The sequence below is a fragment of the Pteropus alecto genome, unplaced genomic scaffold (genome assembly GCF_000325575.1).
Source record: "Pteropus alecto unplaced genomic scaffold, ASM32557v1 scaffold77, whole genome shotgun sequence".
Taxonomy (NCBI): Eukaryota; Metazoa; Chordata; class Mammalia; order Chiroptera; family Pteropodidae; genus Pteropus; species Pteropus alecto.
Window position 1 is genome coordinate 1,027,115 of NW_006440820.1, and position 5,031 is coordinate 1,032,145.

Genomic DNA, 5,031 nt, shown 5'->3' on the forward strand with positions numbered 1-5,031 from the left:
AGGGCTTGTCCATCTAGACCCTGGGCAACTCTGCTTGCTGTTGGTTCCGTGTTTCTGTCATAACTTTGATGTGGTCATAAGAACAGATGGACAAAGCCTGTAACATCTATGCCATTAAAAAAAAAAGTTGTCTTATGAGTTTTTAAAATGTATAGTCATGTTACCACTGCCACAATCAAGATATAGAACTGTTCCATCATCTTTAAAAAATCTCTTCATGCCATCCCTTTAATCAAACTCCACCCCTCATCCCTAGCCCTTGGTGACCACTGATCTGTTCTCTAACACTAGAGTTTTGCTTTTTTCCAGAATGTCGTGTAAAAGCATACAGTATGTAGCATTGTGAATCTGGTTTCTTTGGCTCAGTATAATACATTTAAGATTCATCCCTGTTGGTTTACAGCCATGCCACCCTGAACAAGACCGATCCCATCTGACCTCGGAAGCTAAGCAGGGTCAGGACTGGTTAGTACATGGATGGGAGACCACCTAGGAAGACCAGGTGCTGTAGGCGTAAAAAGAGAGATTCATCCCTGTTGTGTTTATCAATAGTTCATTACCTTTTATTTCTGAGTAGTATTCCACCATACTCATGTGCCATAGTTTGTTAACCCATTAACCCATTGAAGGACATCTGGGTTGTCTCCCCTTATTAACAATTATAATAATGCTGGTATAAACATACATTTTCTGATCATATGAACAAAAATGTTCAGTTTTCTTGAGCATGTAATGAGGAGTAGGATTTCTGGGTCATACAATAAATGTGAATTTAGCTTTATAAGAAACTGTCAAACTGTTTCTCAAAATGGCTGTACCATTTTGTTTCCACCAGCAATATCGGATTTTAAATTATTTTTATTTTATTAACCATTCTAATAGGTGTGTAATAGCATCTCATTGTGGTTTTCATTTGCCTTTCCCTAATGACTAATGATGTTGAATGTTTTTTCATGTGCTTATTTTCCAACTAAATATCTTCTTTGGTGAGATATTCATTAAAATCTTTGCCTATTTTTATTTGGGTTCTTTGTTTTCTTATTGTTGAGTATGGAAAATTCTTTGTATAGTCTGTTTACAAGTCCTTTGTCAGATATGTGATTTGGAAATATATTTTCCAAGTTGGTAGCTTATCTTTTTATTCTCTTAAAAGTGTTTTTGGCAAAGCAAAAGTTTTAAATTTTGATAAAGCCTAGTTTATCATTTTTTTTCTTTTACAGATCATAAGTTTGATTTTGCTTCCAAGAACTCATTGCCTAATTCAAGGTCACAAAGATATTCTCCTTTATCTTCTTTTAAAAGTCTTATGGACTTATGTTTTACATTCAGGTCTATGAACCATTTTGAGTTAATTTTTGTATAAGGCTTGAAGTATAGCCAAGGTTTTTTGTTTTTTGTTTTTTGTTTTTTGCATATTGGATGGATAATTGTCCCAGCATCATTTGTTGAAGCTCTGTTCTTTTTTGGATTTGTACTTTTTTTAGCTCTTTTTTTCTCTTAGTTTTCAGATTGAATAATTTCTAACTGTCTATTTTCAAGTTCACTCACTTTTTTCTTTAGCATTTCCATTTTGCTGTGATTTTTTAAAAAATTAAGATGTCCTTAAATCTTAAATTTTTTTTTATAGTTTATATTTTTCTCTTAAAAGTTTCTAATTTTCCATTCAAGAATGTTCACCCTTACTTCATGGAACATGATTATGATAACTGCTTTAAAGTCTTTGCTAATTCTAACATGTAGAACACTGTGGTGTTAACATTTGTTTATTGTTCTTTCCTTTGAGAATTGGTCAGATTTTCTGGTTCTTTCTATGTTGAACCAAATTAGATTGCACACTGGATATATTGACTATTATGTTATAAGACTAGGTCCTATTGAAATCTTCTTGAGAATGGAATGTCAGTAGATTTTGTTATTGTTTTAGTAGGAAATAAACATAGCTAGGTTAAAACCACAGGTTTTGTCCCACTTTCTGTGGCAGTGGTTCAAATATCATTTCAAGATTCAATGCCATTGTTTGTATTGTCCCATTATATGTGACACTCAGGAGTGTGTTTTGGATTTGGGAATGATTTATATTGTGGTTCGGTTCCCAGAGATTTTACTCTGCTTCTTTGGGGTTTATGCTGCTCATGCACGACTTGAGGGTGGGCCCAGGACTTAGAGGGATTCCCTTTTCCAACTCTCTTCTCTCTGGAATTTTCTCCACATTCTCTGGCTCATAAGGTCCCCTTTTCCCAATTTCTTTGGCCAGAAAAATGAATTCTTCTCAGGCTTTTATCCCCCTACACACACACCACTACACTGTCATATAGTTCCGTGTTACTGAAGCAGCAAGAAAAAAACATAATGAGGACTTCTCCCGCACTCTTTACAGACAGGGATCACTTTTCCCAGTCCCACTAGTCAGAGAGACAAGGTTCAGGTGCTTGCACTACCACTGACATTTCACCACAGCAGTGCAGATCTGCAGCTAGAGCTGGCCTTAGAGGAAAAAAAGGAAGAAAAAAGAAGATTCCCACATATTCTGGCCCTCAGGGGTCTGTTTCCCCAGTGCCCTGGCCAGAAACAGTAGGATTTTTATTGGAGCTTTGAATGCCCACCCCCACTTCAAAGTTCTGTAACTTAAGTCTCTAGGCTCCATCACATCTAGTCAGGAGGCAAAAGAGGGAAAAAAGAAACAGGAATCTCACTGGTAACAGTCATTCTTCAAGTTTTGACTGCACGTTCCTCCACTCCCGACATCATCCACTTGTTATTGTTTACTTACCAGAGTCCCCAGGTAGTTTGTGTATTCTGTTCAGGTTTTTCAGTTGTATCAGTGGGAGAGATAGACTAAATAAGCTTACTCTATCTTGGCTGGCCCTGGAAGTTCTAGGAATTTTATGCATGTATGCGTGCATGTGTGATATTTATGATATTTCAACCATTTAGATTGGACAGTTATGATATTGAAATAATTATTCTGATTAAATAAAATCACCAAAGGAGTAGGTTTAGATAGAAAAGAGAAGATGTCCAAGAACTGAAGTTTGGGGCACTCCAACAATTAGAGGTCAGGGAAATGAGAAAGAATGAGAAGACCAGAGATAGGATGAAAAGTCAAAGATCAAGTGTCCCAGATACCAAGAAGAGTATTCCAAGAAGGAGAGATGATCCACTGGGTCAAATGCTGCCCATAAGTAATACGAAGACAGAGAATTTGCCTTTAGATGATTCTGATGGCTGTGGGGGGAATTGAGATGCTAGATAGAACAGCTCAGCAAGTGTCCACAAAGTAAAAAGCATTATGAAGTTCCTGAGTGTCCCTCATCCCTCCTTTTGCCCATTTTGTTTCTTCACTTGGTATTCTCTCCTCTGCTTACCCACATTGGAAATCAACTTGAATCTCATCTGTTATCTGAAAACTTTCCTGAATATAGTACTCTAAATATCAGAGACTTCCCACCCTTCTAGTGTCCTCTGACTCACGTGGCCTGTGTTGCAGAGCTACAGAAGGCAATGTGGCATGGTGACATTTGCCTAGACTCCAGAGCAAGACTCCCTGAACTTGAATTCCAGCTCTAGCACTTACTAGCTGGGTGAACATAGGGAAGCTACTTTACCTCTCTGAGCCCCTATTTCCTCATCTTTAAAATCAAGATAAACATAACTACCACATCTGCATTTTTGTGAGGAATAAATTAGATCATATAAAAACCTTTGGGCTCCACATATAGTGGTTCTTTCTGCTTTTTTCTCCTGAACAACTTAGCATTGTTTCATATGCTAGTTTTACCTTACAGTGACCTTTTAAACTTCTTGAAGGAAGGGGGTTATGCCTCAGTGTGCATTTTCTATTAACTAATGCATTGAGCATGTTAATGGGTTCCACAAGCTCTTGCTTGGCATCAGAAGTATCTTCTAACGCAGAGTATGAATTATAGCATGTCATAATGAAACACACAGCTGTAGTGTCTGGTTTGCAGGTGGCAAGCCATGAGGCATGCTTGGCCTGTTTGGGCTATCTCACAGAGAATGCCTGAAATGGAAGATATTCCTATCTAGGTATGCATCTTTCATCCAAGGAAAGCTTGACTCTTGTTTTTATGATGACAGTTATGAACTATGAAATTTGAGATAGCAAGGAAACAGAAGACATAAAGTAGGCAAAGTAATAGAGAATTAACTAACTGCAGCAAAGCAAGCAGGTTTGAAAGGGATGACAAAACGTGGTGGCTAAGGCATTATTATAATTAAATCCGAGTTTGTATGCCTGATGCACAGTAAGACTAATCACTAGAGCATCGAGTATGCAACAAGGAAAGAGTTCATTTTGAGAGGCAGCCAAACAAGGAGATGGGGAGAAAGCCCAAATCTGCTTCCCCAATCCAAGGTTCTCCAAAGATTTTTAAGGAGTTGAGGGGAACAGGTATGCAAAAATATTGGCAGGGCAAGTTTTAATTGGAGGAGCTTCGAACTTGACTATTTATGGTAAGGGGCTTCAGCGCCAGATCTTCCTAGACAATAGACCCTTTGCTAAAGGATTGTGGTAGTCAAGTTCCGGTTATGTCCTGGTGAGATTGGACATCACTTGTAAAATTCTTAATCTTTTAGTAGAAAATGAAACGGGACATCTCTTGCAGAGTTAATCTTTTTAGTAAACCTAGTTAAGTTTTCTTCCCTCCTTCTTAAGGAAACAGGCCCTCTCCCTCAAATCCTGATAATTGCCCTGGCAACTCAGATCCTCTGGCTATTGATAAGGGTCATTGGCCCATTGTTAAGCAGAAATGGTGTTAAGTCAGGCAGGGCCCTTAGAGTTTGAGAGGGGAGGGGACTTTAGGCCAAAGGTCTTTTTACTTTTTAAGAACTATATTAACCAAGCCTGTTTCCCTTTACTCACTTAATAGGCAAATCAATAATAGAAATTAATAGATGTATGATTTAAATAACGAGTTTGTATATTCTTTCCCTTGTCTGGGGACTAAGGTGGCACTTGCGTGGAAACCCAAGACCCCACCCTGACCGAGGCAGAAAGGGAAAGATCTCCAG

The 5,031-nt window shown here is 38.1% G+C and overlaps 1 pseudogene; it reads left to right on the forward strand.

Annotated features, from left to right (window-relative positions):
• The first annotated feature begins 395 nt into the window (after positions 1 to 395).
• On the forward strand, positions 396 to 514 carry LOC112484746 (annotated as a pseudogene).
• The last annotated feature ends 4,517 nt before the right edge of the window (positions 515 to 5,031 follow it).